A 17,525-nucleotide genomic window follows, 5' to 3' on the forward strand; every position below is an offset into this window, starting at 1 on the left:
CTTCCTTTCTGAAGCAGCCAGAGCATTCTCAGCTGCATGTGCTTGTGAAGCAGCTCTTGGCTGGACATTTGAAATTGGCTCCCCTGAGTACATGAGCCCGGTGCCCAGCTGCTTGGTTCTTCGCCTTCTGTGCTCTGGACAGAAGTGAAGCCCAGCCATGGCTTGGAGCTTTGCCGCTCTTCAGCGTGAACACTGCACGCAGCCACAGTGTGCTGTGCAGGGATTTTCCTCAGCTCGACGGACAAGCATTTTCTTGCTGTTTCACCGAGTGCAAACTGTCCGTGTAGCTCTCGCTCAGCGAAATGCGTTTGGAGAGAAACACTTGCTGGAGTAGCTTTTCGCTGGGCAAGACTTTCAACACAGCACCACAATTCGGGCAAGGAGCAGCAGAAAGGAAGACCATCTTTGGGTCCTGGCACGTTCTTCTGGGCGAGACGCCTATCCGCCTCTTCGCTCCCTGCAAGGCTGTAAGCTTGGCGCTGGTACTTGCAAGGGAGAAGGCAGGTGCAGAGAGCACCGCCGTCTGCCGGCGCTGTGCAGGCTGGAAAGGAAAGAGGGCTACCACTAGGATGTGCTGCAAATACAGGTTTGCACGCGTCGAGGGTAAGCTCCCGGCTAAGCTCGTTGACCTCAAACTGTTCTCTGTGCGAGACTTAGCTGAGAAGCTTTCCGTTAAGATTCAGGCTACCACGCAGACCCGAATGTGCTGCCTACTAGCGCTGAGAGAGAAAGTGCAGAGGCCAGGCGTGTTTGGGCAGAGGCAGCAGCCTGGAGGCTTTCGCTGCCAGCACCGTGCTCTCTGGGCGAGAAGCAGACGGACTGTTCGTCTCCAGCTAAACGAAAGCGCGACCTGCTACGAAGAGCATAAGAACGAGGCAGAGCAGCAGGCTGCTGTGCGAATCGCCCAGGCTGCAAGAGGAAGCGTGCGTGGCCACTCGCTTGTTTGCGGATTCACTTTAGCAGTCGGAAGCAGAAAGTTCAACCTGCGGCTACTTGTGCTGCTACCTATTTCTCTTCCAGTATTCCCTGGAACCAATTCTGCTAGCTTCATGCTTGGCGATGCAGAGATGACAGTGGTAGATGCGGTGGAGAAGGGAAAAACAGAGTGCAGAGGACAGTTTCTGGTGCTTGACGTGAGGCAAGGGGAAGGTTCAGCCAGCAGAGGCTGTTACCCCTGGAGCCTTTTTCTTTGGCAGCAGCTGCTGCAAGTGGGCAAGGGAGCTGCGAGAGTGAAGAAGGGGACGGTCCATCTAGCTGAGGAAAGAAGAAGCTCCCCGAGGCGCAGTTTGTTGTGCTCAGTTTCAAGGCTGCCTGGAGGAGGGGGGGACTTGAAGAACGCCTTCTTTCTGGACGCCTCCTTCTGGCTGTGCTCCAGCTGCATGCACTCTGCAGCACGGAAGGTTTAGGAACGTGCTGCTGGCCAGCTTGTGTCCAGGAGTGCAAGGGCTGCGCCTTCCTTTCTGAAGCAGCCAGAGCATTCTCAGCTGCATGTGCTTGTGAAGCAGCTCTTGGCTGGACATTTGAAATTGGCTCCCCTGAGTACATGAGCCCGGTGCCCAGCTGCTTGGTTCTTCGCCTTCTGTGCTCTGGACAGAAGTGAAGCCCAGCCATGGCTTGGAGCTTTGCCGCTCTTCAGCGTGAACACTGCACGCAGCCACAGTGTGCTGTGCAGGGATTTTCCTTCAGCTCGACGGACAAGCATTTTCTTGCTGTTTCACCGAGTGCAAAACTGTCCGTGTAGCTCTCGCTCAGCGAAATGCGTTTGGAGAGAACCACTTGCTGGAGTAGCTTTTCGCTGGGCAAGACTTTCAACACAGCACCACAATTCGGCAAGGAGCAGCAGAAAGGAAGACCATCTTTTGGTCCTGGCACCTTCTTCTGGGCGAGACGCCTATCCGCCTCTTCGCTCCCTGCAAGGCTGTAAGCTTGGCGCTGGTACTTGCAAGGGAGAAGGCAGGTGCAGAGAGCACCGCCGTCTGCCGGCGCTGTGCAGGCTGGAAAGGAAAGAGGGCTACCACTAGGAATGTGCTGCAAATACAGGTTTCCACGCGTCGAGGGTAAGCTCCGGCTAAGCTCGTTGACCTCAAACTGTTCTCTGTGCGAGACGTAGCTGAGAAGCTTTCCGTTAAGATTCAGGCTACCAACGCAGACCGAATGTGCTGCTACCTAGCGCTGAGAGAGAAAAGTGCAGAGGCCAGGCGTGTTTGGGCAGAGGCAGCAGCCTGGAGGCTTTCGCTGCCAGCACCGTGCTCTCTGGGCGAGAAGCAGACGACTGTTCGTCTCCAGCTAAACGAAAGCGCGACCTGCTACGAAGAGCATAAGAACGAAGGCAGAGCAGCAGGCTGCTGTGCGAATCGCCCAGGCTGCAAGAGGAAGCGTGCGTGGCACTCGCTTGTTTGCGGATTCACTTTAGCAGTCGGAAGCAGAAAGTTCAAACCTGCGGCTACTTGTGCTGCTACCTATTTCTCTTCCAGTATTCCCTGGAACCAATTCTGCTAGCTTCATGCTTGGAGATGCAGAGATGACAGTGGTAGATGCGGTGGAGAAGGGAAAAACAGAGTGCAGAGGACAGTTTCTGGTGCTTGACGTGAGGCAAGGGGAAGGTTCAGCCCAGCAGAGGCTGTTACCCCTGGAGCCTTTTTCTTTGGCAGCAGCTGCTGCAAAGTGGGCAAGGGAGCTGCGAGAGTGAAGAAGGGGACGGTCCATCTAGCTGAGGAAAGAAGAAGCTCCCCGAGGCGCAGTTTGTTGTGCTCAGTTTCAAGGCTGCCTGGAGGAGGGGGGGACTTGAAGAACGCCTTCTTTCTGGACGCCTCCTCCTGGCTGTGCTCCAGCTGCATGCACTCTGCAGCACGGAAGGTTTAGGAACGTGCTGCTGGCCAGCTTGTGTCCAGGAGTGCAAGGGCTGCGCCTTCCTTTCTGAAGCAGCCAGAGCATTCTCAGCTGCATGTGCTTGTGAAGCAGCTCTTGGCTGGACATTTGAAATTGGCTCCCCTGAGTACATGAGCCCGGTGCCCAGCTGCTTGGTTCTTCGCCTTCTGTGCTCTGGACAGAAGTGAAGCCCAGCCATGGCTTGGAGCTTTGCCGCTCTTCAGCGTGAACACTGCACGCAGCCACAGTGTGCTGTGCAGGGATTTTCCTTCAGCTCGACGGACAAGCATTTTCTTGCTGTTTCACCGAGTGCAAACTGTCCGTGTAGCTCTCGCTCAGCGAAATGCGTTTGGAGAGAAACACTTGCTGGAGTAAGCTTTTCGCTGGGCAAGACTTTCAACACAGCACCACAATTCGGGCAAGGAGCAGCAGAAAGGAAGACCATCTTTTGGTCCTGGCACCTTCTTCTGGGCGAGACGCCTATCCGCCTCTTCGCTCCCTGCAAGGCTGTAAGCTTGGCGCTGGTACTTGCAAGTGAGAAGGCAGGTGCAGAGAGCACCGCCGTCTGCCGGCGTTGTGCAGGCTGGAAAGGAAAGAGGGCTACCACTAGGATGTGCTGCAAATACAGGTTTGCACGCGTCGAGGGTAAGCTCCGGCTAAGCTCGTTGACCTCAAACTGTTCTCTGTGCGAGACTTAGCTGAGAAGCTTTCCGTTAAGATTCAGGCTACCACGCAGACCGAATGTGCTGCTCACCTAGCGCTGAGAGAGAAAGTGCAGAGGCCAGGCGTGTTTGGGCAGAGGCAGCAGCCTGGAGGCTTTCGCTGCCAGCACCGTGCTCTCTGGGCGAGAAGCAGACGACTGTTCGTCTCCAGCTAAACGAAAGCGCGACCTGCTACGAAGAGCATAAGAACGAAGGCAGAGCAGCAGGCTGCTGTGCGAATCGCCCAGGCTGCAAGAGGAAGCGTGCGTGGCACTCGCTTGTTTGCGGATTCACTTTAGCAGTCGGAAGCAGAAAGTTCAACCTGCGGCTACTTGTGCTGCTACCTATTTCTCTTCCAGTATTCCCTGGAACCAATTCTGCTAGCTTCATGCTTGGCGATGCAGAGATGACAGTGGTAGATGCGGTGGAGAAGGGAAAAACAGAGTGCAGAGGACAGTTTCTGGTGCTTGACGTGAGGCAAGGGGAAGGTTCAGCCCAGCAGAGGCTGTTACCCCTGGAGCCTTTTTCTTTGGCAGCAGCTGCTGCAAGTGGGCAAGGGAGCTGCGAGAGTGAAGAAGGGGACGGTCCATCTAGCTGAGGAAAGAAGAAGCTCCCCGAGGCGCAGTTTGTTGTGCTCAGTTTCAAGGCTGCCTGGAGGAGGGGGGGACTTGAAGAACGCCTTCTTTCTGGACGCCTCCTTCTGGCTGTGCTCCAGCTGCATGCACTCTGCAGCACGGAAGGTTTAGGAACGTGCTGCTGGCCAGCTTGTGTCCAGGAGTGCAAGGGCTGCGCCTTCCTTTCTGAAGCAGCCAGAGCATTCTCAGCTGCATGTGCTTGTGAAGCAGCTCTTGGTGGACATTTGAAATTGGCTCCCCTGAGTACATGAGCCCGGTGCCCAGCTGCTTGGTTCTTCGCCTTCTGTGCTCTGGACAGAAGTGAAGCCCAGCCATGGCTTGGAGCTTTGCCGCTCTTCAGCGTGAACACTGCACGCAGCCACAGTGTGCTGTGCAGGGATTTTCCTTCAGCTCGACGGACAAGCATTTTCTTGCTGTTTCACCGAGTGCAAACTGTCCGTGTAGCTCTCGCTCAGCGAAATGCGTTTGGAGAGAAACACTTGCTGGAGTAGCTTTTCGCTGGGCAAGACTTTCAACACAGCACCACAATTCGGGCAAGGAGCAGCAGAAAGGAAGACCATCTTTTGGTCCTGGCACCTTCTTCTGGGCGAGACGCCTATCCGCCTCTTCGCTCCCTGCAAGGCTGTAAGCTTGGCGCTGGTACTTGCAAGGGAGAAGGCAGGTGCAGAGAGCACCGCCGTCTGCCGGCGCTGTGCAGGCTGGAAAGGAAAGAGGGCTACCACTAGGATGTGCTGCAAATACAGGTTTCCACGCGTCGAGGGTAAGCTCCGGCTAAGCTCGTTGACCTCAAACTGTTCTCTGTGCGAGACTTAGCTGAGAAGCTTTCCGTTAAGATTCAGGCTACCACGCAGACCGAATGTGCTGCTACCTAGCGCTGAGAGAGAAAGTGCAGAGGCCAGGCGTGTTTGGGCAGAGGCAGCAGCCTGGAGGCTTTCGCTGCCAGCACCGTGCTCTCTGGGCGAGAAGCAGACGACTGTTCGTCTCCAGCTAAACGAAAGCGCGACCTGCTACGAAGAGCATAAGAACGAAGGCAGAGCAGCAGGCTGCTGTGCGAATCGCCCAGGCTGCAAGAGGAAGCGTGCGTGGCACTCGCTTGTTTGCGGATTCACTTTAGCAGTCGGAAGCAGAAAGTTCAACCTGCGGCTACTTGTGCTGCTACCTATTTCTCTTCCAGTATTCCCTGGAACCAATTCTGCTAGCTTCATGCTTGGCGATGCAGAGATGACAGTGGTAGATGCGGTGGAGAAGGGAAAAACAGAGTGCAGAGGACAGTTTCTGGTGCTTGACGTGAGGCAAGGGGAAGGTTCAGCCCAGCAGAGGCTGTTACCCCTGGAGCCTTTTTCTTTGGCAGCAGCTGCTGCAAGTGGGCAAGGGAGCTGCGAGAGTGAAGAAGGGGACGGTCCATCTAGCTGAGGAAAGAAGAAGCTCCCCGAGGCGCAGTTTGTTGTGCTCAGTTTCAAGGCTGCCTGGAGGAGGGGGGGACTTGAAGAACGCCTTCTTTCTGGACGCCTCCTTCTGGCTGTGCTCCAGCTGCATGCACTCTGCAGCACGGAAGGTTTAGGAACGTGCTGCTGGCCAGCTTGTGTCCAGGAGTGCAAGGGCTGCGCCTTCCTTTCTGAAGCAGCCAGAGCATTCTCAGCTGCATGTGCTTGTGAAGCAGCTCTTGGCTGGACATTTGAAATTGGCTCCCCTGAGTACATGAGCCCGGTGCCCAGCTGCTTGGTTCTTCGCCTTCTGTGCTCTGGACAGAAGTGAAGCCCAGCCATGGCTTGGAGCTTTGCCGCTCTTCAGCGTGAACACTGCACGCAGCCACAGTGTGCTGTGCAGGGATTTTCCTTCAGCTCGACGGACAAGCATTTTCTTGCTGTTTCACCGAGTGCAAACTGTCCGTGTAGCTCTCGCTCAGCGAAATGCGTTTGGAGAGAAACACTTGCTGGAGTAGCTTTTCGCTGGGCAAGACTTTCAACACAGCACCACAATTCGGGCAAGGAGCAGCAGAAAGGAAGACCATCTTTTGGTCCTGGCACCTTCTTCTGGGCGAGACGCCTATCCGCCTCTTCGCTCCCTGCAAGGCTGTAAGCTTGGCGCTGGTACTTGCAAGGGAGAAGGCAGGTGCAGAGAGCACCGCCGTCTGCCGGCGCTGTGCAGGCTGGAAAGGAAAGAGGGCTACCACTAGGATGTGCTGCAAATACAGGTTTGCACGCGTCGAGGGTAAGCTCCGGCTAAGCTCGTTGACCTCAAACTGTTCTCTGTGCGAGACTTAGCTGAGAAGCTTTCCGTTAAGATTCAGGCTACCACGCAGACCGAATGTGCTGCTACCTAGCGCTGAGAGAGAAAGTGCAGAGGCCAGGCGTGTTTGGGCAGAGGCAGCAGCCTGGAGGCTTTCGCTGCCAGCACCGTGCTCTCTGGGCGAGAAGCAGACGACTGTTCGTCTCCAGCTAAACGAAAGCGCGACCTGCTACGAAGAGCATAAGAACGAAGGCAGAGCAGCAGGCTGCTGTGCGAATCGCCCAGGCTGCAAGAGGAAGCGTGCGTGGCACTCGCTTGTTTGCGGATTCACTTTAGCAGTCGGAAGCAGAAAGTTCAACCTGCGGCTACTTGTGCTGCTACCTATTTCTCTTCCAGTATTCCCTGGAACCAATTCTGCTAGCTTCATGCTTGGCGATGCAGAGATGACAGTGGTAGATGCGGTGGAGAAGGGAAAAACAGAGTGCAGAGGACAGTTTCTGGTGCTTGACGTGAGGCAAGGGGAAGGTTCAGCCCAGCAGAGGCTGTTACCCCTGGAGCCTTTTTCTTTGGCAGCAGCTGCTGCAAGTGGGCAAGGGAGCTGCGAGAGTGAAGAAGGGGACGGTCCATCTAGCTGAGGAAAGAAGAAGCTCCCCGAGGCGCAGTTTGTTGTGCTCAGTTTCAAGGCTGCCTGGAGGAGGGGGGGACTTGAAGAACGCCTTCTTTCTGGACGCCTCCTTCTGGCTGTGCTCCAGCTGCATGCACTCTGCAGCACGGAAGGTTTAGGAACGTGCTGCTGGCCAGCTTGTGTCCAGGAGTGCAAGGGCTGCGCCTTCCTTTCTGAAGCAGCCAGAGCATTCTCAGCTGCATGTGCTTGTGAAGCAGCTCTTGGCTGGACATTTGAAATTGGCTCCCCTGAGTACATGAGCCCGGTGCCCAGCTGCTTGGTTCTTCGCCTTCTGTGCTCTGGACAGAAGTGAAGCCCAGCCATGGCTTGGAGCTTTGCCGCTCTTCAGCGTGAACACTGCACGCAGCCACAGTGTGCTGTGCAGGGATTTTCCTTCAGCTCGACGGACAAGCATTTTCTTGCTGTTTCACCGAGTGCAAACTGTCCGTGTAGCTCTCGCTCAGCGAAATGCGTTTGGAGAGAAACACTTGCTGGAGTAGCTTTTCGCTGGGCAAGACTTTCAACACAGCACCACAATTCGGGCAAGGAGCAGCAGAAAGGAAGACCATCTTTTGGTCCTGGCACCTTCTTCTGGGCGACACGCCTATCCGCCTCTTCGCTCCCTGCAAGGCTGTAAGCTTGGCGCTGGTACTTGCAAGGGAGAAGGCAGGTGCAGAGAGCACCGCCGTCTGCCGGCGCTGTGCAGGCTGGAAAGGAAAGAGGGCTACCACTAGGATGTGCTGCAAATACAGGTTTGCACGCGTCGAGGGTAAGCTCCGGCTAAGCTCGTTGACCTCAACCTGTTCTCTGTGCGAGACTTAGCTGAGAAGCTTTCCGTTAAGATTCAGGCTACCACGCAGACCGAATGTGCTGCTACCTAGCGCTGAGAGAGAAAGTGCAGAGGCCAGGCGTGTTTGGGCAGAGGCAGCAGCCTGGAGGCTTTCGCTGCCAGCACCGTGCTCTCTGGGCGAGAAGCAGACGACTGTTCGTCTCCAGCTAAACGAAAGCGCGACCTGCTACGAAGAGCATAAGAACGAAGGCAGAGCAGCAGGCTGCTGTGCGAATCGCCCAGGCTGCAAGAGGAAGCGTGCGTGGCACTCGCTTGTTTGCGGATTCACTTTAGCAGTCGGAAGCAGAAAGTTCAACCTGCGGCTACTTGTGCTGCTACCTATTTCTCTTCCAGTATTCCCTGGAACCAATTCTGCTAGCTTCATGCTTGGCGATGCAGAGATGACAGTGGTAGATGCGGTGGAGAAGGGAAAAACAGAGTGCAGAGGACAGTTTCTGGTGCTTGACGTGAGGCAAGGGGAAGGTTCAGCCCAGCAGAGGCTGTTACCCCTGGAGCCTTTTTCTTTGGCAGCAGCTGCTGCAAGTGGGCAAGGGAGCTGCGAGAGTGAAGAAGGGGACGGTCCATCTAGCTGAGGAAAGAAGAAGCTCCCCGAGGCGCAGTTTGTTGTGCTCAGTTTCAAGGCTGCCTGGAGGAGGGGGGGACTTGAAGAACGCCTTCTTTCTGGACGCCTCCTTCTGGCTGTGCTCCAGCTGCATGCACTCTGCAGCACGGAAGGTTTAGGAACGTGCTGCTGGCCAGCTTGTGTCCAGGAGTGCAAGGGCTGCGCCTTCCTTTCTGAAGCAGCCAGAGCATTCTCAGCTGCATGTGCTTGTGAAGCAGCTCTTGGCTGGACATTTGAAATTGGCTCCCCTGAGTACATGAGCCCGGTGCCCAGCTGCTTGGTTCTTCGCCTTCTGTGCTCTGGACAGAAGTGAAGCCCAGCCATGGCTTGGAGCTTTGCCGCTCTTCAGCGTGAACACTGCACGCAGCCACAGTGTGCTGTGCAGGGATTTTCCTTCAGCTCGACGGACAAGCATTTTCTTGCTGTTTCACCGAGTGCAAACTGTCCGTGTAGCTCTCGCTCAGCGAAATGCGTTTGGAGAGAAACACTTGCTGGAGTAGCTTTTCGCTGGGCAAGACTTTCAACACAGCACCACAATTCGGGCAAGGAGCAGCAGAAAGGAAGACCATCTTTTGGTCCTGGCACGTTCTTCTGGGCGAGACGCCTATCCGCCTCTTCGCTCCCTGCAAGGCTGTAAGCTTGGCGCTGGTACTTGCAAGGGAGAAGGCAGGTGCAGAGAGCACCGCCGTCTGCCGGCGCTGTGCAGGCTGGAAAGGAAAGAGGGCTACCACTAGGATGTGCTGCAAATACAGGTTTGCACGCGTCGAGGGTAAGCTCCGGCTAAGCTCGTTGACCTCAAACTGTTCTCTGTGCGAGACTTAGCTGAGAAGCTTTCCGTTAAGATTCAGGCTACCACGCAGACCGAATGTGCTGCTACCTAGCGCTGAGAGAGAAAGTGCAGAGGCCAGGCGTGTTTGGGCAGAGGCAGCAGCCTGGAGGCTTTCGCTGCCAGCACCGTGCTCTCTGGGCGAGAAGCAGACGACTGTTCGTCTCCAGCTAAACGAAAGCGCGACCTGCTACGAAGAGCATAAGAACGAAGGCAGAGCAGCAGGCTGCTGTGCGAATCGCCCAGGCTGCAAGAGGAAGCGTGCGTGGCACTCGCTTGTTTGCGGATTCACTTTAGCAGTCGGAAGCAGAAAGTTCAACCTGCGGCTACTTGTGCTGCTACCTATTTCTCTTCCAGTATTCCCTGGAACCAATTCTGCTAGCTTCATGCTTGGCGATGCAGAGATGACAGTGGTAGATGCGGTGGAGAAGGGAAAAACAGAGTGCAGAGGACAGTTTCTGGTGCTTGACGTGAGGCAAGGGGAAGGTTCAGCCCAGCAGAGGCTGTTACCCCTGGAGCCTTTTTCTTTGGCAGCAGCTGCTGCAAGTGGGCAAGGGAGCTGCGAGAGTGAAGAAGGGGACGGTCCATCTAGCTGAGGAAAGAAGAAGCTCCCCGAGGCGCAGTTTGTTGTGCTCAGTTTCAAGGCTGCCTGGAGGAGGGGGGGACTTGAAGAACGCCTTCTTTCTGGACGCCTCCTTCTGGCTGTGCTCCAGCTGCATGCACTCTGCAGCACGGAAGGTTTAGGAACGTGCTGCTGGCCAGCTTGTGTCCAGGAGTGCAAGGGCTGCGCCTTCCTTTCTGAAGCAGCCAGAGCATTCTCAGCTGCATGTGCTTGTGAAGCAGCTCTTGGCTGGACATTTGAAATTGGCTCCCCTGAGTACATGAGCCCGGTGCCCAGCTGCTTGGTTCTTCGCCTTCTGTGCTCTGGACAGAAGTGAAGCCCAGCCATGGCTTGGAGCTTTGCCGCTCTTCAGCGTGAACACTGCACGCAGCCACAGTGTGCTGTGCAGGGATTTTCCTTCAGCTCGACGGACAAGCATTTTCTTGCTGTTTCACCGAGTGCAAACTGTCCGTGTAGCTCTCGCTCAGCGAAATGCGTTTGGAGAGAACCACTTGCTGGAGTAGCTTTTCGCTGGGCAAGACTTTCAACACAGCACCACAATTCGGGCAAGGAGCAGCAGAAAGGAAGACCATCTTTTGGTCCTGGCACCTTCTTCTGGGCGAGACGCCTATCCGCCTCTTCGCTCCCTGCAAGGCTGTAAGCTTGGCGCTGGTACTTGCAAGGGAGAAGGCAGGTGCAGAGAGCACCGCCGTCTGCCGGCGCTGTGCAGGCTGGAAAGGAAAGAGGGCTACCACTAGGATGTGCTGCAAATACAGGTTTCCACGCGTCGAGGGTAAGCTCCGGCTAAGCTCGTTGACCTCAAACTGTTCTCTGTGCGAGACGTAGCTGAGAAGCTTTCCGTTAAGATTCAGGCTACCACGCAGACCGAATGTGCTGCTACCTAGCGCTGAGAGAGAAAGTGCAGAGGCCAGGCGTGTTTGGGCAGAGGCAGCAGCCTGGAGGCTTTCGCTGCCAGCACCGTGCTCTCTGGGCGAGAAGCAGACGACTGTTCGTCTCCAGCTAAACGAAAGCGCGACCTGCTACGAAGAGCATAAGAACGAAGGCAGAGCAGCAGGCTGCTGTGCGAATCGCCCAGGCTGCAAGAGGAAGCGTGCGTGGCACTCGCTTGTTTGCGGATTCACTTTAGCAGTCGGAAGCAGAAAGTTCAACCTGCGGCTACTTGTGCTGCTACCTATTTCTCTTCCAGTATTCCCTGGAACCAATTCTGCTAGCTTCATGCTTGGAGATGCAGAGATGACAGTGGTAGATGCGGTGGAGAAGGGAAAAACAGAGTGCAGAGGACAGTTTCTGGTGCTTGACGTGAGGCAAGGGGAAGGTTCAGCCCAGCAGAGGCTGTTACCCCTGGAGCCTTTTTCTTTGGCAGCAGCTGCTGCAAGTGGGCAAGGGAGCTGCGAGAGTGAAGAAGGGGACGGTCCATCTAGCTGAGGAAAGAAGAAGCTCCCCGAGGCGCAGTTTGTTGTGCTCAGTTTCAAGGCTGCCTGGAGGAGGGGGGGACTTGAAGAACGCCTTCTTTCTGGACGCCTCCTCCTGGCTGTGCTCCAGCTGCATGCACTCTGCAGCACGGAAGGTTTAGGAACGTGCTGCTGGCCAGCTTGTGTCCAGGAGTGCAAGGGCTGCGCCTTCCTTTCTGAAGCAGCCAGAGCATTCTCAGCTGCATGTGCTTGTGAAGCAGCTCTTGGCTGGACATTTGAAATTGGCTCCCCTGAGTACATGAGCCCGGTGCCCAGCTGCTTGGTTCTTCGCCTTCTGTGCTCTGGACAGAAGTGAAGCCCAGCCATGGCTTGGAGCTTTGCCGCTCTTCAGCGTGAACACTGCACGCAGCCACAGTGTGCTGTGCAGGGATTTTCCTTCAGCTCGACGGACAAGCATTTTCTTGCTGTTTCACCGAGTGCAAACTGTCCGTGTAGCTCTCGCTCAGCGAAATGCGTTTGGAGAGAAACACTTGCTGGAGTAGCTTTTCGCTGGGCAAGACTTTCAACACAGCACCACAATTCGGGCAAGGAGCAGCAGAAAGGAAGACCATCTTTTGGTCCTGGCACCTTCTTCTGGGCGAGACGCCTATCCGCCTCTTCGCTCCCTGCAAGGCTGTAAGCTTGGCGCTGGTACTTGCAAGTGAGAAGGCAGGTGCAGAGAGCACCGCCGTCTGCCGGCGTTGTGCAGGCTGGAAAGGAAAGAGGGCTACCACTAGGATGTGCTGCAAATACAGGTTTGCACGCGTCGAGGGTAAGCTCCGGCTAAGCTCGTTGACCTCAAACTGTTCTCTGTGCGAGACTTAGCTGAGAAGCTTTCCGTTAAGATTCAGGCTACCACGCAGACCGAATGTGCTGCTACCTAGCGCTGAGAGAGAAAGTGCAGAGGCCAGGCGTGTTTGGGCAGAGGCAGCAGCCTGGAGGCTTTCGCTGCCAGCACCGTGCTCTCTGGGCGAGAAGCAGACGACTGTTCGTCTCCAGCTAAACGAAAGCGCGACCTGCTACGAAGAGCATAAGAACGAAGGCAGAGCAGCAGGCTGCTGTGCGAATCGCCCAGGCTGCAAGAGGAAGCGTGCGTGGCACTCGCTTGTTTGCGGATTCACTTTAGCAGTCGGAAGCAGAAAGTTCAACCTGCGGCTACTTGTGCTGCTACCTATTTCTCTTCCAGTATTCCCTGGAACCAATTCTGCTAGCTTCATGCTTGGCGATGCAGAGATGACAGTGGTAGATGCGGTGGAGAAGGGAAAAACAGAGTGCAGAGGACAGTTTCTGGTGCTTGACGTGAGGCAAGGGGAAGGTTCAGCCCAGCAGAGGCTGTTACCCCTGGAGCCTTTTTCTTTGGCAGCAGCTGCTGCAAGTGGGCAAGGGAGCTGCGAGAGTGAAGAAGGGGACGGTCCATCTAGCTGAGGAAAGAAGAAGCTCCCCGAGGCGCAGTTTGTTGTGCTCAGTTTCAAGGCTGCCTGGAGGAGGGGGGGACTTGAAGAACGCCTTCTTTCTGGACGCCTCCTTCTGGCTGTGCTCCAGCTGCATGCACTCTGCAGCACGGAAGGTTTAGGAACGTGCTGCTGGCCAGCTTGTGTCCAGGAGTGCAAGGGCTGCGCCTTCCTTTCTGAAGCAGCCAGAGCATTCTCAGCTGCATGTGCTTGTGAAGCAGCTCTTGGCTGGACATTTGAAATTGGCTCCCCTGAGTACATGAGCCCGGTGCCCAGCTGCTTGGTTCTTCGCCTTCTGTGCTCTGGACAGAAGTGAAGCCCAGCCATGGCTTGGAGCTTTGCCGCTCTTCAGCGTGAACACTGCACGCAGCCACAGTGTGCTGTGCAGGGATTTTCCTTCAGCTCGACGGACAAGCATTTTCTTGCTGTTTCACCGAGTGCAAACTGTCCGTGTAGCTCTCGCTCAGCGAAATGCGTTTGGAGAGAAACACTTGCTGGAGTAGCTTTTCGCTGGGCAAGACTTTCAACACAGCACCACAATTCGGGCAAGGAGCAGCAGAAAGGAAGACCATCTTTTGGTCCTGGCACCTTCTTCTGGGCGAGACGCCTATCCGCCTCTTCGCTCCCTGCAAGGCTGTAAGCTTGGCGCTGGTACTTGCAAGGGAGAAGGCAGGTGCAGAGAGCACCGCCGTCTGCCGGCGCTGTGCAGGCTGGAAAGGAAAGAGGGCTACCACTAGGATGTGCTGCAAATACAGGTTTGCACGCGTCGAGGGTAAGCTCCGGCTAAGCTCGTTGACCTCAAACTGTTCTCTGTGCGAGACTTAGCTGAGAAGCTTTCCGTTAAGATTCAGGCTACCACGCAGACCGAATGTGCTGCTACCTAGCGCTGAGAGAGAAAGTGCAGAGGCCAGGCGTGTTTGGGCAGAGGCAGCAGCCTGGAGGCTTTCGCTGCCAGCACCGTGCTCTCTGGGCGAGAAGCAGACGACTGTTCGTCTCCAGCTAAACGAAAGCGCGACCTGCTACGAAGAGCATAAGAACGAAGGCAGAGCAGCAGGCTGCTGTGCGAATCGCCCAGGCTGCAAGAGGAAGCGTGCGTGGCACTCGCTTGTTTGCGGATTCACTTTAGCAGTCGGAAGCAGAAAGTTCAACCTGCGGCTACTTGTGCTGCTACCTATTTCTCTTCCAGTATTCCCTGGAACCAATTCTGCTAGCTTCATGCTTGGCGATGCAGAGATGACAGTGGTAGATGCGGTGGAGAAGGGAAAAACAGAGTGCAGAGGACAGTTTCTGGTGCTTGACGTGAGGCAAGGGGAAGGTTCAGCCCAGCAGAGGCTTTGACTTCTGGAGCCTTTTTCTTTGGCAGCAGCTGCTGCAAGTGGGCAAGGGAGCTGCGAGAGTGAAGAAGGGGACGGTCCATCTAGCTGAGGAAAGAAGAAGCTCCCCGAGGCGCAGTTTGTTGTGCTCAGTTTCAAGGCTGCCTGGAGGAGGGGGGGACTTGAAGAACGCCTTCTTTCTGGACGCCTCCTTCTGGCTGTGCTCCAGCTGCATGCACTCTGCAGCACGGAAGGTTTAGGAACGTGCTGCTGGCCAGCTTGTGTCCAGGAGTGCAAGGGCTGCGCCTTCCTTTCTGAAGCAGCCAGAGCATTCTCAGCTGCATGTGCTTGTGAAGCAGCTCTTGGCTGGACATTTGAAATTGGCTCCCCTGAGTACATGAGCCCGGTGCCCAGCTGCTTGGTTCTTCGCCTTCTGTGCTCTGGACAGAAGTGAAGCCCAGCCATGGCTTGGAGCTTTGCCGCTCTTCAGCGTGAACACTGCACGCAGCCACAGTGTGCTGTGCAGGGATTTTCCTTCAGCTCGACGGACAAGCATTTTCTTGCTGTTTCACCGAGTGCAAACTGTCCGTGTAGCTCTCGCTCAGCGAAATGCGTTTGGAGAGAAACACTTGCTGGAGTAGCTTTTCGCTGGGCAAGACTTTCAACACAGCACCACAATTCGGGCAAGGAGCAGCAGAAAGGAAGACCATCTTTTGGTCCTGGCACCTTCTTCTGGGCGAGACGCCTATCCGCCTCTTCGCTCCCTGCAAGGCTGTAAGCTTGGCGCTGGTACTTGCAAGGGAGAAGGCAGGTGCAGAGAGCACCGCCGTCTGCCGGCGCTGTGCAGGCTGGAAAGGAAAGAGGGCTACCACTAGGATGTGCTGCAAATACAGGTTTCCACGCGTCGAGGGTAAGCTCCGGCTAAGCTCGTTGACCTCAAACTGTTCTCTGTGCGAGACTTAGCTGAGAAGCTTTCCGTTAAGATTCAGGCTACCACGCAGACCGAATGTGCTGCTACCTAGCGCTGAGAGAGAAAGTGCAGAGGCCAGGCGTGTTTGGGCAGAGGCAGCAGCCTGGAGGCTTTCGCTGCCAGCACCGTGCTCTCTGGGCGAGAAGCAGACGACTGTTCGTCTCCAGCTAAACGAAAGCGCGACCTGCTACGAAGAGCATAAGAACGAAGGCAGAGCAGCAGGCTGCTGTGCGAATCGCCCAGGCTGCAAGAGGAAGCGTGCGTGGCACTCGCTTGTTTGCGGATTCACTTTAGCAGTCGGAAGCAGAAAGTTCAACCTGCGGCTACTTGTGCTGCTACCTATTTCTCTTCCAGTATTCCCTGGAACCAATTCTGCTAGCTTCATGCTTGGCGATGCAGAGATGACAGTGGTAGATGCGGTGGAGAAGGGAAAAACAGAGTGCAGAGGACAGTTTCTGGTGCTTGACGTGAGGCAAGGGGAAGGTTCAGCCCAGCAGAGGCTGTTACCCCTGGAGCCTTTTTCTTTGGCAGCAGCTGCTGCAAGTGGGCAAGGGAGCTGCGAGAGTGAAGAAGGGGACGGTCCATCTAGCTGAGGAAAGAAGAAGCTCCCCGAGGCGCAGTTTGTTGTGCTCAGTTTCAAGGCTGCCTGGAGGAGGGGGGGACTTGAAGAACGCCTTCTTTCTGGACGCCTCCTTCTGGCTGTGCTCCAGCTGCATGCACTCTGCAGCACGGAAGGTTTAGGAACGTGCTGCTGGCCAGCTTGTGTCCAGGAGTGCAAGGGCTGCGCCTTCCTTTCTGAAGCAGCCAGAGCATTCTCAGCTGCATGTGCTTGTGAAGCAGCTCTTGGCTGGACATTTGAAATTGGCTCCCCTGAGTACATGAGCCCGGTGCCCAGCTGCTTGGTTCTTCGCCTTCTGTGCTCTGGACAGAAGTGAAGCCCAGCCATGGCTTGGAGCTTTGCCGCTCTTCAGCGTGAACACTGCACGCAGCCACAGTGTGCTGTGCAGGGATTTTCCTTCAGCTCGACGGACAAGCATTTTCTTGCTGTTTCACCGAGTGCAAACTGTCCGTGTAGCTCTCGCTCAGCGAAATGCGTTTGGAGAGAAACACTTGCTGGAGTAGCTTTTCGCTGGGCAAGACTTTCAACACAGCACCACAATTCGGGCAAGGAGCAGCAGAAAGGAAGACCATCTTTTGGTCCTGGCACCTTCTTCTGGGCGACACGCCTATCCGCCTCTTCGCTCCCTGCAAGGCTGTAAGCTTGGCGCTGGTACTTGCAAGGGAGAAGGCAGGTGCAGAGAGCACCGCCGTCTGCCGGCGCTGTGCAGGCTGGAAAGGAAAGAGGGCTACCACTAGGATGTGCTGCAAATACAGGTTTGCACGCGTCGAGGGTAAGCTCCGGCTAAGCTCGTTGACCTCAACCTGTTCTCTGTGCGAGACTTAGCTGAGAAGCTTTCCGTTAAGATTCAGGCTACCACGCAGACCGAATGTGCTGCTACCTAGCGCTGAGAGAGAAAGTGCAGAGGCCAGGCGTGTTTGGGCAGAGGCAGCAGCCTGGAGGCTTTCGCTGCCAGCACCGTGCTCTCTGGGCGAGAAGCAGACGACTGTTCGTCTCCAGCTAAACGAAAGCGCGACCTGCTACGAAGAGCATAAGAACGAAGGCAGAGCAGCAGGCTGCTGTGCGAATCGCCCAGGCTGCAAGAGGAAGCGTGCGTGGCACTCGCTTGTTTGCGGATTCACTTTAGCAGTCGGAAGCAGAAAGTTCAACCTGCGGCTACTTGTGCTGCTACCTATTTCTCTTCCAGTATTCCCTGGAACCAATTCTGCTAGCTTCATGCTTGGCGATGCAGAGATGACAGTGGTAGATGCGGTGGAGAAGGGAAAAACAGAGTGCAGAGGACAGTTTCTGGTGCTTGACGTGAGGCAAGGGGAAGGTTCAGCCCAGCAGAGGCTGTTACCCCTGGAGCCTTTTTCTTTGGCAGCAGCTGCTGCAAGTGGGCAAGGGAGCTGCGAGAGTGAAGAAGGGGACGGTCCATCTAGCTGAGGAAAGAAGAAGCTCCCCGAGGCGCAGTTTGTTGTGCTCAGTTTCAAGGCTGCCTGGAGGAGGGGGGGACTTGAAGAACGCCTTCTTTCTGGACGCCTCCTTCTGGCTGTGCTCCAGCTGCATGCACTCTGCAGCACGGAAGGTTTAGGAACGTGCTGCTGGCCAGCTTGTGTCCAGGAGTGCAAGGGCTGCGCCTTCCTTTCTGAAGCAGCCAGAGCATTCTCAGCTGCATGTGCTTGTGAAGCAGCTCTTGGCTGGACATTTGAAATTGGCTCCCCTGAGTACATGAGCCCGGTGCCC

Source organism: Corvus hawaiiensis, chromosome 4 (genome assembly GCF_020740725.1).
Source record: "Corvus hawaiiensis isolate bCorHaw1 chromosome 4, bCorHaw1.pri.cur, whole genome shotgun sequence".
Lineage (NCBI taxonomy): Eukaryota > Metazoa > Chordata > Aves > Passeriformes > Corvidae > Corvus > Corvus hawaiiensis.